This window comes from Vulpes vulpes, chromosome 13 (genome assembly GCF_048418805.1).
Source record: "Vulpes vulpes isolate BD-2025 chromosome 13, VulVul3, whole genome shotgun sequence".
NCBI classification, from domain to species: domain Eukaryota; kingdom Metazoa; phylum Chordata; class Mammalia; order Carnivora; family Canidae; genus Vulpes; species Vulpes vulpes.
In genome coordinates this window covers 54,196,825-54,212,859 of record NC_132792.1, presented here as the reverse complement: position 1 = coordinate 54,212,859, position 16,035 = coordinate 54,196,825, and positions in this window count along the sequence as shown.

Below are 16,035 nucleotides of genomic sequence, written 5' to 3'. Positions count from 1 at the left end.
CCTCCTTTTTCATCAACTGTCTTTCAAATGATAGATCACGAAAACTGGAAGTCTCAGTAAGGGAGGAAGCAAGATGCTTGATTAAACACTCATGTAGGAATTACATAGAAGCACCAACAGGTAAAAGCAGATATTGAACCCTGGGTAACAACAGTATATAATATTAAACCATGTTTCAGTGCTCTTTCACTTAATATTAATCTTATATGAACATAGTCTAGAGCTGAGATTTTATGGCTAACATCTTGGGCTTCAGGGCTAATTGGACTGTTCTCTCACAATAGTTACATGCCCTTGTGAACATTCTATAAGCTAAAATTTCCTCATTTATGAAATGTAGGTAATATTGCAAGAATTAAAATGGCACTAAATCAGGGATGCCTGGGTGGATCAGTGGTTGAGTGTTTGCCTTTGGCTCAAGGCGTGATCCTGATCATGGGATCGAGTCCTGCATCTGCTTTTCCCTCTGCCTGTGTCTCTCTGTCTCTCTGTCTGTGTCTCTCATGAATAAATAAATAAAATATTTATTTTAATTGGCACTAAATCACATAATTTAGAGTGCCTCATAGTGCCTGAAAATCAACAAATAATAGTTCTTTTCCACATTTTCCTAGATGGTTCGGAACTTCTCACTTTAACACAAATGTGGAAGACCTGGAGAAGGATTATCAGCAGTACTAATTATCACTGCTTCTCTTCAAAGTTCTGTGGGTTGTGAGAACAGCTCCCCCCCCCCCCCAATTTTCTTTGCTTATGCTTTACCCAAAAGACTTTAGAAATCTAATAGGTCTCTTATTCCTGGAGCCACCTGCATGTCCCCAATGCCAGTGCTACCCAGTGCCCTCCAGGAATGATGTATTGCTTTAAGTTGTATTTTAGCAAGTTCTCATTTTTTTCTGACTGCCCTGCTTCCTTTGGCTTCAGCTTGCTATCCAGATCTTATTAGGCATTCTTCTATCATCAATTTTCTTCATAAATCTAGCTCAGTGGACCTATTTTATATCAAGTAATGTTTAAACACTAGTGGACTGATTGTGTTATAGGATTCATTAATCTTGCCAGGTTGATATTAATAAATGCCTCTAGGGTATTAGTTTTTGTTTGATAGGGTGTTTTTTTGTTTTTTGTTTTTTCCTTTTTCTTGAAAGAGTTAGCATCACTCTGGATTTGGATATCTACAGAGTCTGTAGCTTGAATATCCAGTGATAGTGAAGGAAAAAATTGGAGCCTAAATATTTGGTTCATTGGATTCCATGTTGGAAGTGCTTAAAAACTCTGAATGGCATTCCTGGTAGGTCAAATACTAAATTAGCAATGAGAATTGGTTGCACTATTTTTCTAAATTGTTAATTTGGCACAGAGAAGAAATCATTGCCCCTGCATGTGTTTTCAACATCCATGTTATTTGCTTGTTTTCCAACAGTGCCCATTCAAATGTCCTGCTGAGATTGCAAAATTTGTTCACCATATTTACTCCTTTACTATTAAAAAAATGTCAAATTGGGGGGAGAGTATTATTATTATTTGTTCTTTTTGACAATTATGCTGTGGATCATGATAGCCTCCATATATGTAATTATATTGTTTAAGGCAAAATAAACTGGTTTACAATTATATATATGAATAACACCGTCAGGGGTTTAAAATGTGGAAATATTCATGAACCAAGATATAGCAATCTAATTTCTGAAATTTTTATTTCAGAAAAACACTAAAAAATTAATAAATACTCTACTCAAAAATATATTGCAGCATTATTTTTCTACCGGTGAAAAGTTGAAGCCAACCAAGATGATGCATGCATATAAACAAAAACTGGAGAAAATCACACACACAAAAAAAATCTTAAAAGGTTGATTTTCCTGAATGATTAGATTATAGTTGTTTTTTCTGTGCTCTATTATTTGTGATATTATCCAAATTCTTTTTTAAGCTTGTATAGCTATATCTACATGAGAGAGATGGGGGGAGAGAGAGTATGTGCATGTTTGTATCCTCTACATCATTTTTTCTGGAAACCATACTCATTTCCCAAATAAATTCAAGAGTGCCATTATTTATACATCTGGTAACTAAAATTCAGTTCTAAAAATAAGACCTGATATTTAAATGTTTATCTTTGTGAAGTTTTATTTTAAAATACCAGGCATCTCTGAAAATAGTGAAGGTTAGAACTGACCAAAATGATTAAAGAAGTTTAAATTTATTCCCATGATAGAATTCAGCAAATATATCCTCAAAGTAATAGAATACACTTGACTTTCCTCAAGACTGATTGCATCTTCATCATCTAGCTCTGCAATATAAACATAGAAACCATAATGATATAAAATGTCCAAGCATTCCACAACAAAGTCAGTATTATGTGACATTTTTATAAAATCCTAAATTGTCATCACATTATGAATACATGCAAACGTTGAATAGAACAGTAAAACTTGCTAATAAAATGAAGTTGTGTCCTTTTACCAGCAGAACATTACCATCAATGATAGTAAGCTAATAGTAGTAATTTACATAAAAATAATAAATTTTATTTTCATTGACTATTCTTTCAAAGTAAGCCTTACTAAGATCCTATGCAATTAAAATTCATGGCACATTAGACCATATGCTTTTTTGAAGCGATTGCCAAATTGAGAAATTGAGCACAAGGTTTCATATTTTTACTTCTTAGTGGAATAATTTTTATCATTCTTTAAATTTAGTTGGGTATAAACAAATCCAACTCCGTATTTCCATTGAGATTCTTATAAAATAAATATCATTAGAGTAAAATTAAAAGAAAAATACACAATCTTGTGCTTACTGGGCGTTTGCTGTTTATGGACTTTAAGGAGACAGGATCTGCAACAGTAATTATTTTAATACTGCAAGCTTCTTCATAAAATATATTTTTGTAATGTAATATCACTGAATGAGTTTCAGTATCTATTTTTCCTTTTGTGCTGGTGCAAAGTAAAAAATGCACAGAAACCAGATTCTACACAAAGTGCAAAATCCCCCCTTAAACTCAGAGCGTATATATTGTCGTGAAATCATATCTGTATTAGTATTAAGAATGGATGGCAGAAGTCCATAAATTGGCAACAATCATGTTTCCTTTGAAAGATTTTGAAGCACGATTTGACAATTAGAGCAAAATTCAAAGGAAAATTGCACTCAGTTGAGCCCACCTATGAAGTCTTTTACAAACTCTGAGAGCCAAAAATTTTGAAAATTGTTCTAGAATGTTCTATTTTTCGTATTAATTTAGTGGATAAATCAATACATGACCTAAATTATTAAGAACTTGGATATTTGCTGATTGCTTTATATACATTATCTCAATTAGCCTTCTCAACAATCACATGGATGGTGACTAAAATCCCAGTTGACACATAAGGAAACTGAAGCTTTGAGGCAATATATAACATGCTCTGTTAATAACCCCTCTGTTAATAAATGATAGCACCAGGACAGGATTCCAGTTATACCTGACTCCAGAACCAATGCTTTGGTATGCTTTTTGTGCTATGCAACCGAAGAATATATGCATGTAGGAGTATGGACACACAAAATAGGCTAATAATAGAAAAATTTAAAAATTATATATCAATATTTTAAAAACATGTCATTGTGACCTATGAATAATAAATGGTTTCTCATGAAGGCATGGCATGTGTGATGCAAATTAAACAGACCATGCTGTTGAAGAAGTACAAGCCACGAGATGGAGGACTGGCTAGGTGGCATGTGGCAAATTACCATGCAGCTATTGGGAACACCTTTGTGTTGTAAAAATTTCAAATTTACTGAAAGCAGTAAATAGCATGGTAGTTAATATCCTACTGAGCAAAAAAAAAAAAAATACTGAAGATTCCAGATTGAGGGGACAATTTGCAGAGGAAAAGCATCACCAAATGATTCCAATGGATATATTCAGCACTTTGGCATCTGTATTTTCTCATAATAAGTCACTTTAATCAGCTATATGCTGGTTAAAAGATATTCCATACATCAAAAATGACTGTTTATTTTTCAGTCATTATAAATTTTTTTGGACATTTTTAAGGAAATGAGAGCAAATTGCAAACCTATTTTCTGCAAAAGAATCCACAAGTAAAATGCATTTATTAAATTTAAATAACATATATAAGTTAAAAAAACAATGTTCTGTTTCCTATTTTGATTGAATTAATATGTTCCCTGAAGTGTTCAATTATTTTATAAAACATTTAAGGTGTTTCAAAATATTTTATGCATTGTACATTATACACATTTGCATTTATAAATATGTATATTTCATTTAATTTAAAATTATTTTTTATCATACCTTAAGTTCTGGTATGCTAACGTTCCTCTCCTTTTTTGGTATTATGATATCCAAACATAAGTATTACGAATCCAGAACAAGTCAGTGCCTACCTGTTTCAGAGAAATGAACTTCTCTTGTACCTCCTTCTGCCATCAGTTGGTATCAATGTATGTATTTAAGGGTCAGTTTTCAGGCAGTTTTTGCCCACCTGGAACAAAATATGCAGCAAAGGGCGGTACATAAGAAAGTCTGGGATCTTGATGGGCCAATGTTGGATTCATTTACCTTCCCTACTGATCAGCTTTACAGTAAGAGAACCACTTACCCCGTAAGACTCGGTAAGACCGTTCACAGAAGGCTGTCTCATGATGGCAGTTGTAGTCAACTGAATGTTGGAGAGAATAGGCAAGAGATGAAAACCAGTCTTGTTTTGGGGCACTTGGGTGGCTCAGTCGGTTAAGCGTCTGCCTCCAGCTCAGGTCATGATCCCAGGGTCCTGGGATTGAGCCCCTGGGCTCCCTGAGTCCTTTGAGCCCCTAAGCCCCAAGTCAGGCTCCCTGTTCAGTGGGGAGTCTGCTGCTTCTCCCTCTGCCCTTCCCTGCTTGTGCACTCGCACTCACTCTCTCTCTCACTCTCTCTCAAAAAAAGTAAATAAAATCTAAAAAAAATAAAATAAAATAAAAGAAGTGTTTTAGGGTGAGGATTTCTAGTAGCATATTTTTCTTTTCATAATATTTTCTTTAATATTATTATTACATTTTGTGTGTGTGTAATTGAGATTCAATACACACCCACCCCCTACTCCTGCCATCACATTGCTAGATCCCATATGAGCTCCCAGCATCTATTTTATTCTGAATGTGTTGTTAACTCTGATACACAGGATCTCTGCAAGCAAGATTCCCTTATGCTGACAAGCAATTATGCTGCATCGCTCATATACGAAGAGTACCAGTGAGACTCAACTGACCGTGAATATCTCTTCTGGCTGTTTTAAATTTCTAAGACCAATTCAAATTCAAATTTCCTGGGAAAATTGCACATCAATTGACATATATTTATTACACACTCTTAGCAAGACCTAAATAAATCTTGTAGCTCATTAACAGTATCACAGGCTATAAAACTAGGTAGCCAACATAAGCTAGTAGGGCAAAGCCATGAGGTAATGGGGCATAGGACATTAAGTTTTCTAGGAGTCTACGAATCAGGGATATGAGCCCTACTTGAATAAGACAGGCCAAATGGTCCACCCTGAAGTGGAGTCCTAGGTCATGTTGATGATAACTGTTGGGCATTGCTGAGGGAAACAAAGAAAAATATGTTTATGAGACTAGGTTAGCAACAATAATAACTGCTTCAAAGGAGTTTGACTTTAAGCTAAATATACTTTGGCTAGATACATTATTTTATAAACATTACTTTTAATTTCCACAACTCTCTGAAGTGTAGATAATTATCTTCATTTTAAAATGAGGACACTAACATGCAGACTTTAAGTAACGCATCCAAAGCTACACAGCTAATAAATGGTTTTGCCAGAATTTTTCAGAGTCCCATTTACTCGGCTGTACTTATTATTCATTTGCTCATTTCCACACATTGAAATTTTCATGTGACTTTCTCTAGGTATTTTTTTTTATCCCTTTAGGCAACATTTAGGCAAGACTCTATATCTACTGGGCCTGGTGCTTCCAATCCTGGAAGAATCAATTAAGCTCTAAAATAACAATTGCTATGTTAGAGTATTTCATCACTGACCACTTGCCCCTGCCTCATTATTTTTGTGTTATATTTAAGAAACTTCAACTAACAAACATGATCTAGAACTGTATTTAAGTGTGCCAAATATACATAAAAATTAGTACCTCAAAATGATGCACACACAGTAGAAACACAGTTCAGTTCCAATGATGCACTGCTTTCATGTTATAATTCATCCCCAATATCTCACTGTGAATATCTTCATTTATTTATATACAGTTACACTTTTTATCCTTCTGACTTAGTTTTGTGTTCTTCCTATTAAAAACAAAGTGATACTTGTATTCATTGTGTGTGTGTTTGACATCCTTTAGTTTTCTTTCATGAATATAGAGATTTTACATCATAAAATGAAAATATCCAAAGGATTTCATCATCCACATGAGAGCTAGACTTAGTAAATCCAAATTTTGAAACTCCATGCCTTACACATGTGCATTTATTCTTTTATTGCCAAGTTGAGGTAATTCATTTTCTAATTCCATGCTTTCCAAGTTCCAGTTTTCATATCCATGTATTTCTTATGATATTCTTTTTCCTTTCTCTTATCTCATACTAATAGCCTTATTGGGAAAATCTCAACACATATGTCCCCGTCTTGTTTTTCATTTTATCATGTCCCTTTTTTCGAAATCCCATATAATCTAAAACACTATATTACTTTCCCACTTAGCTTTCCAGAAGATGATGAGTCTGAAGGCCCAAGTAGTCCCAGGTAAGATCATGGGAAAAAATATTTGCATGTAGAAATTTATGTGATTTACAAATCAATACAAGATACGAATTCAGTAGTCAGAATTATCTTACTAATGCAGATATCTGGGGAATACAGGTCCTGTAGTTACTGTCTAGCTACTTCCCAATGGATTTTATGTAGAATAAGAATTCTCCATTGCCCTGTCAAATCATATCATCTACACAGAATTTTTTGGCAGTGAAGGATATGTGAGCATGGCAGTATTAATAACTGGGAGAAAAACATTCTTGGTTCTCATTCAAGATCATAAAGGTGTGCTGTTTAGCATACTATCTTCCGTCTCTGTCTGAACAACACCATAAAGCAGAGCATGGTTGCATTTTGAGAAAAATGTCATGAAAATTTTAAAACCCCAGATTTTTGTAGTTTTTAAAACTGATTATTCAAAATACCAAAATTTTCAGTATTTTGTAAATAAGGACACATACCAAATTAAATCTATTTGGTTAATTTCTCTTCTGAGGTAGATACAATCCCTTTGCGATTATTAAAACCATAGTGTTACTGATGTTTTTGATAACACAGACCTCAATGAAATGAACACATAATCAGTTGCTTTAAATAGTAATACTTTTAATTATTAAACAATTAATAATAGTTCATTTAAAAAGCAGTGTCTTTAAGAACTATCTTTAACCGTCTCTCTTCTTTTTTCTTTCTCTTTCTTTTGTAAAAGAGATGTGCTTTGATACACTGTATAAACATATTATGCGCTATTAAACCTTAAAATTATATGCTTGACAGATAGCATATAGTTCTCTCTAGGGCTTTATTGCAGTCTGTGGAACTTATTAGTTATGATTTCATTGCCAGTGGCAAAACACAGAATGTTCTATAAATTAAAACATTTGGCTATGGCTATGGGAAATTCTCCGTGATGAACAGGGGTTGGAGTGGGGCTGGAAAACAAACCTAACTGCTTTCATTCAAAAAAGAAAAAAAATAGAAAACTTTAGCGTGGACTGAATTTGTGCTTCAGGTTTGTTTATCTCAAGGATTGAACATTCTAAACAATGTGGGAATTGCGGTAATTTTAGAACCAGCATAGATAAATTTACAAGTTAAATCACAATGTTTACAAAAGAATGTATAAAGCAGTACACCTTACCTATACCAGATGCTAGTAATCCAGATAGCAGGCTATCAGTTCAAAGGAGCAATAACTTGGCCATTCTTCATGTTGACTCCATTTTTCCAAATCCAATTATTTATTTGTTTGTTCATTTATTTATTTATTATTGTTTTTTATAGGAGGGTCCTGCTATTTCCTGTCATCATCAATGTTTACAATCTCTTCATTTCCATTTCATGTTTAATTAAATTATTTTCTTGGAATTAACAAATACGCATTCCACCATTGACCCATGTAGATCAAGCCAACAGTGTTTTCTGAAGTAAACAAGTTTTGCCCACTATGGTATAGGTAGTTGGTTTCATATTCATTTATATCACATTAATATAGAATTCAGTTTAGGCATACATCTCTATGACTTTAAGTGTGTATATACTATCAGTGTAACTTACAGCTTTGCACAGGATAAAAATGATCAAAATTAGGTAATTGCAAATAAATTATTATCAATGCATAGATAACAAGAACACTTTCAAATGAACTACTGATACCTAATTAGTTAAACTTGTTAAATAATTACAGAATCATCACGGCTCTCATTAACAACTGTTATAAACTGATGAAATTTGATTCAATAGAGCTTGTATAAATTTGCACTTGGTTGAAACATCTGCAAACTGTAGCAAACAGTTTTTAGTGCACAGGGATAGAGGTACTTCTGCAGTCTCTGTGACTGCATGCTTTTCGTCCTTCAAAAACTGCAGCCTTCTCCTTTTCGTTCTTCTCTTTCCTTTTACACTCCTTTCTCCTCTTTATTATTATTTTTTTTTGCAATCTTCAAGCTCATTCTCATTAGAATTTCAAACATAGCATGTGTCCATGTTGCTCTGCCATTAAATTCTAAATCTAGAGCACCTGTATCTTTGAACGTGGTTTTCATAAGTTTAGAAATATATACACAGCTATTTTGTCTTTCAAATTCTATATTAAACACACAGAGTGTGTGTTTTAAAGAAAATAATGGGATAGGTTGGCTTCAATTAGATTATTCATTTTTCAGGCCATAAAAAATTCTAAGTGCTTGCTGGTTTCTTCACTTACTATAGAGTTAGTCCTCATGCAGTTCATATCCTCTTTGATCTCTTTCTGAACTAAAGCCATAAATATCCCTTCCCTAGCCTGAATTCACCTGCCAGAAACTATTTTAAAATCATAGTGTCTTACATGTGGGGAAATGCACACACCTACATATCCACTCCATCTATTCTGAGCCTTCTGATGAATACAGGAGTGGTGAAAATTAAGGCAAAAGTAATGGGGATAATTGGATTTAGTCTGTATATTGAGCTGCACTGTCTGAAACGTGGGAGTGGGCATGATAAAAATTCTCAATGTGTCATAGCTTGCTGTTTCTAAAGAGCTTGAAAATATATTTACCTCACTAAACTGGAAAAATATAGGCAGAAATTATATCTACTTCTTTCGGCTTCAAGTAATATTCTTTGCACTAAGTTTTTGGGACATACGTCAATTGTACAAAAATTATTACGGAATAATTTTATTTAATTTTTCAGTAGTATTTTGGTACTTTGGGGGCATCAGTAGATTCTAAATAAATCTATATTAATAAAAATATTGAAATAAATGAATGGGAAGTGAGGAGAAAAGCATAATAATGTGTATGGAGGAAGCACAATGTGAAATAGCCATTTCATGGTTTCTCCCAACTGGAACTTTGAACATTCAAATTGTTTGCTTTGTATGTGATCTCAAAGCTCATTAGTTCTAACTTTATAGTATTGCAGGTCAGACAACAAAATCTCAGAGACATTAAATGATGTTCTCATTTAACTGTCTGTACCTAACTGGTTACTAAGTTAGTTGTGAGTGCCATGTCTAGAAGGATTTCCCACAAACCAGTACAATGGTCTTTCATGTTGCTAGTAACTTGAGTATATATAGAAGGACCATCATAGAGTGGAATAAACAATTAATTAAAATTGAAGAACTTAGACTAATACTACCTTTATCATTTACTAACAAGTAATTCAGTTCTGCTCAGCTTCAGTTTTCTAAGGTACAAAATTAGAATTATTTTATCTATCCTGGAATGGTAGAGCAGATGCAGTCATCAAATGACATACTCTCTATGAGAGGGAACGAACTCCAGACAATACTTTTAAATGCAAATACAGTTGAGTGTATACTCATTACTAAAAAATGAGTTCCCAAACCAAATCTAATTATTTAATCATCATTTTCTACTTGGGCATTTCTCTTTTTTAGCATTCAGTCATTCATAGGCAAACACTGGACACAAACTATATACCAAACACAGTAGTCTATACAGGAAATGTAAGTTGAAAAATATAAATTGAAAAAAAAATAAACTAGTCTCATTCATAGTTTATTTTACTTGGCTAAGCTGTGTTCAAGTCCCACTGTTTTAGCTAAATTTCATAGCCACAGATTATGCTTGTAGCATAGTCAATGCCTTATAATTGGATAAAGAAGATATAGAATGAGCAGAGATTTTAGGCAGAAGTCAAATTTGATTCCTGCTTTTTGCTTAAGCCACACAGGTAATCCTTGACCAAGTCCTGCTGGCTCTAAACTCCCAATTAATCAGTCTCCCTTTCCTCCAAAACTCTACCACCTAAGATAAGTACCACCCTCTTTAATCAAGACACTACACAACAACCTCTAAAGTAAAATAGTCTAGGCTTCACCTTCTGGCCCCTCACACACCATTCAGCACAAAGAAGTCAGAGTAATCTTTCAAATAAACAAATAAGTCAGATTACAGACAATGACTTCTGGCCCTCTGCAGTGGCCTATAGAGCTACAGATGATCTAGTTGCTACCTAATTCTCCAAATTTATATTATACCACCTGAATTCAGCTTCACTGGCTTCCTTTTTATTGCTTGAACAGATCCAATTATTTTCTATTTTAGCACCTATAAACTTGCACTTATCTCTGCCAGAATGCTGTTTTACTAATGCTCTGCATGGCTGACTTCATATTTGGGGTTAATTTCTCAGTTCTGTACTTAAATTTTGTCTCCTCAGAGGACCCTTTCTTTATCACATTGCAGGTGGTCATTCTTTACTTTTCAGCAAATATTAACCTCATGCCTGCTATGGGCTGAACGTTTGTCTTTCTCCCCAAATTCATATATTGAAGTCCTAATGTGATGGTATTTAGAGGTGAGGTCTTTGAGAGGGAATCAAGTCATGACGGTGAGCCTCCATGATAAGGTTAATGACCTTATAAGTAAAGGAAGAGAGATAGTTCTTTTTCTGTGTGTGTGTGTGCATGTGTCTCTGTCTCTTTCAGTCATATGAGCATGCAGTGAGAAGGTGGCTGTGTCTAAGATAGGAAGCAGGTAAGCAGGTCCTCATCAGACACTGGATGTGCTGACACCTTCATCTCCTACTTCTCAACTTCCAGAACTGCTAGAAATAAGGTTTTGTTATTTAAGCTACTCAGTCTCTGGTATTTTTGTTATAGCTCAAAGTGACCAATATGGTGCTTACAAACCTAGTTTGACTTGGCCTGGTAGGCCAGTTATTCTATATCACATCAGTGAGCTATTTTTTTTACATAGTCTTAAGATAATTATTGCTTGTCTTTTTTATATATTTGTTTACTTATTTATCCTGTCAGTCCACAAAGTTTTAGTCTTCAAGAGGCAAGAATTTTGTCTCTTTCACAGAAATCTCCTTGTGTCTGAGCCTCATATCTAGCATATTATGAACATTCAACATATATATTGAATGAATGAACGATTTCACAATATTTTTGAGAAGTGTTTTGAGTCAGTTATTGATGGTTGCTGAGTACACTTTTTTTGCTATCAAGATCAAAAAGTAACACATATGTAAGATTTATTCATGCAACAAATATTTTTAAACACCAAATACATGTAAGGTACTGTCCTATGCTAGATAACCAGGACCCTAGTTGTGAATAAAACATAATTCTAGCCATAAGGAATTGACATAAGGAAGGAAATAATTTAAAAGCTATATTGGTAAAAACTTAAAATGGATAAGATGGTAAATTTTATGTTGTATGGGTTTTGAGCCCCAATTAAAAGCAATATATTAAAAATATATAGAACCAGATAATTCTATTTGAGATATGTTGTAAAGGAGAAGCACAAGAGTTGATGAAAATGCATAATAGGAGGAGAGATTGAGGAGAGTTTCATGAAGAGTAATGTTTAAATTGAAAACTAAAGGTTGTTATAGGTGTTGCCTAATTGAAAAGAACTTTCATGCTTTCATCATATACTATTGCATACAGTCTAAATAGTTTTCTTCAATTTTCTACTCTAATAACATAATTACCTCACAAATGTTTTTTAAAAGTTTGTCTTGTTTCTTCTTTATTTTTTGTTTATTTTTTTTGTTTCTTCTTTATTGTTTTTAATCTTTTCTTCTTTCCTTTGAGGGAGCAGAGACTGCTGTACATTGCTAATGTTTTTTGAAGTCAAAGCATTACTAAAAAGACTTTCATAAAGATGCTAAGAAACTAGAGACCTTTCTCATACCACCCCTGTCAGTCCTCTGCTCCTCCTTATTATTTGTAGAAAACCAGAAATCCCTTTCCTGAAAAAAAAAAAAGTATTGAAGGATGAATAGGAGTTAAATCAGAGGAAAAAATAAGAAAAGGAGCAACTGACAGAAGGAATCAAATTAGCAAACACTGGGCTTGTTTAGAAAATTGCTAGTAGATATTTTCTTTTTGTAGTGCAATGAAAGACATGATGGACAGGAAATCATCGAATACAAGTATGTGTATTAATTTTCTAGAGCTGCTGCAACAAAGCACCACAGTCTGAATGGCTTAAACAGCAGAAATGTATCATCTCACATTTCTGCAGACTGTAAGTCCAAACTCAAACTACTGGCAGAGTTGGTTTCTTCTGAGGGCTGTGAAGGAAAAATATGTTCTAGACCTCTTTTCTTGGCTTGTAGATGGCCATATTTTCCTTGTGGATCTTTATATTCTTTTCTCTCTGTCAATATCTTTGTGTCCAAATTTTCCATTTTTATAAGGACACCAGTCATACTAAATTGGACACAACTTAATTATCTCACTTTATCTTGATTGCTTTTGTAAAGACTCTAGCCCCAAATAAGGTTACATTCAGAGGAACCGATGGTTGGTACTTCAGCATACAAATTTGCAGGTAGGGGACACAATTCAATCCATAATAGTGAGTCAACGTGCTCTTGTGAACTGTAGAGAATGGCAAATAAATCAAGCATTCACGTTATTAAGCATTTCAGACTATGGAGATTTGCTTAAATATAAAAAGATTTGCCAATTTCTTTTGAAATTATCCTCAAACAAGGGTACATTAACTAGGAATTATCACTGATATCTTTTGTGTTACCATTTTTTTCATATAAAATATGCATTTCAGTAAATAGTAAAATGTGGTCAAATTGTTTATAACTTCCGTTAAAACTCTGTGCATCACAATTTTGGATTGAAGACAGATACTTTGTCACCTCATTTCAAGAGTTTATCTCTATCTCAAAGTTCCTCAGCTCAAAAAAAAAAAAAAAAAGTTCCTCTGCTCTACATCCCTTTTTTGTATTCTTTTAAATCCTCTAATGCAGATCACTGTCCACTACAACTATTGGTTTTTTCTTAGTTGTATTGTTGCTCTGTTCTAAAATAATTCATCTCACTATTATTTTTTATTATGAGAAACTATATCCGTTTTGTGGCATGCTTATAAAAGTAATTTGTGTTGTTTTTAGAAAGTATAGCAGGGCCCATAATAAAAAAAAAAATGACACTTCGCTGGGTAGAGAAAAAACAAATTGTAAGTTTTCCTTCATTCAAGAAATATGTGTTCATCTCCTGCAGGCAATTACTTTTAACTGTTAATATTTTAATTCTTCTAAATTAAGTTTCTTTGGAGTTATTTTTAAATTAACAACTTTAGATCATAACCAGTCAGTCCCCTGATAAGATGAAGATTTAGCTTATTTTCACCAATTCCTCTTTCTCTTCACACTTCTTCTGACACAGTTTTTGCACCTTTTCCTCTCTCAGTTGGGAAACACTGCAATTTAAATAATACACATATACACAGTCTATCTGTATTGTTCTTCAACCATTAACATTATCTTTCAATTCTCAACTTTGGAATAGGAAGATGGTGATCTCTCTCACTCTCTCCCTTTGCTAAAGCATCTACATTTGAGTATACTTGCCTTTACTTTTACATTTTCAATATCTGTTTTGTTACTGTACTTGATTAATCTGTAGGTACATTTGAATAGCTGACAATCTGTTTGCATTATTACAGCTATTTAACGCTTCAAAGCCAAATATTACAATTCATTTCCTTTATTTTAGCATGTTTGTTTATTTTTTTCGTTTCATTTTCATTTGCTGCTACCTATTTTTGCATTCTCTCATTATTTCTGACACACTTTAGGATCTTTCTTTTATCATTCTCTGAGAAATATGGATTGCAAATTTGAGTTGGATAACACTGGAAACAAGAACAGTTAGGAGGCTGCTGCCCTGGAACAGCTGAAATATAAAGGGAGCTTAAATGACAATAGTGGCAGTAGGATCAGCTCAAATCCATCATTATTATGAGTAAAATAGCTAGAAGCACACACTCTCCATACAGTGTGTCAGTAGCATCATTTTGCATAGAAAGTATTGCACAATATCATTATATTTTCCTATCATGAAAGTCCTAAGATTAGAGATCATAAAGCCACTCTAGGTCATAGAGATTTCACAATTGACAACTGTGGTAAACACACACACACACACACACACAATAATGCAATAGTCATTAGTAGTGGTGTATCATACTTTTATTGTATTTTTAATAGCTGCACTAAAATTTTTATTAGTTTTTAAAATTAAATTATAGAGATTACAAAATCCCTGAATTATAATGAAGTAAGTGCTTTTAATAATATGTATCCTTAATAGACAATAATTAATTGGGCTATGTATGTGTTGGGGGGCTAGTGGTTAGTATTTGTAAAGGATGACCTTGACATGGTTTGTGAGGCCTCCAAAGCAATTACTGTAGAAACTGAGACGGAAAACAATGGCAAAAAGCAGATAGAACTGCTCAAATTAGTCCAAATCACAGACATTGCTCAGCAGCATTAAATGACAGTTAACTTTTAATGAGGGACGACACGAGGTAATTAAATCTTGACATACAATTATGAAAGAAAATATCAGGTAACAATCTTGCTATACAATACAAAGGGAGAAAAGACATTTTCTGAAAACTTGCCTGATGCTCTGTCATCTGAAACTATTCTTTATGAGTGCAGGGTGAAGGTCAAGGAGGTATCTCAACTCCATCAATCCTTTGGACAGTTACAAATGACCTTTCGCTTTCCATAAGACATTCAATATTCTGAATTGGAGGGATACATTTTTCTGTGTTTAGAAAATGGCAAAATTGAAACCTTTCCTATTGCAGGAGGCACACTTTTGTTGACTCTCTTGGACAGCCTGTTCATTCCCAAAGCTTGTTCAAGCTATGATCTCATTTGCATTAACTATCTAATCTAGAGAAAAGCGTCAATTTTATATTGTGTATCTGAAATTGTTCCACTTGCTGAATAATTTTTGCTCAAGCTTTGAAAAAAACCCAACATTGGCCTAATAGAGAATGATAATACCTCTTTTAAAATACTTGAGTGAGTTTTAACTTTAGAGAAGTAGTCCATGAATTTTGCACTTACATTAGAAAGCTGGTAACAGAGATGGAAACAAGATTTTATTCCTGATTTTTTTCCCTTTCTGATATTCTTAGAAGAAATTATTTTTGAGTAACAATTAAAATACATTTAAAAAATTTCAGTTCAGAACTAAGACTCCTCTTGTTCTAATGAATTCAGATTTTTAAAATACTTTTTCTTAGTTTTCCATATAAAAGGTCACAGTAATCAAGCTGTCATCAACTTATGAAATATATAACCATACAGCTACTGGCTAAAATTACATTTAGAGGTACCTTAAGATAACACAAGACTTATACTATAGTATGAATAAGTGCATTGTGACACATAATTAAAAAGTTATAAGCATTAAAAATGCACATGACACCAGTTCAAAGGATAAGGCATTTTATTT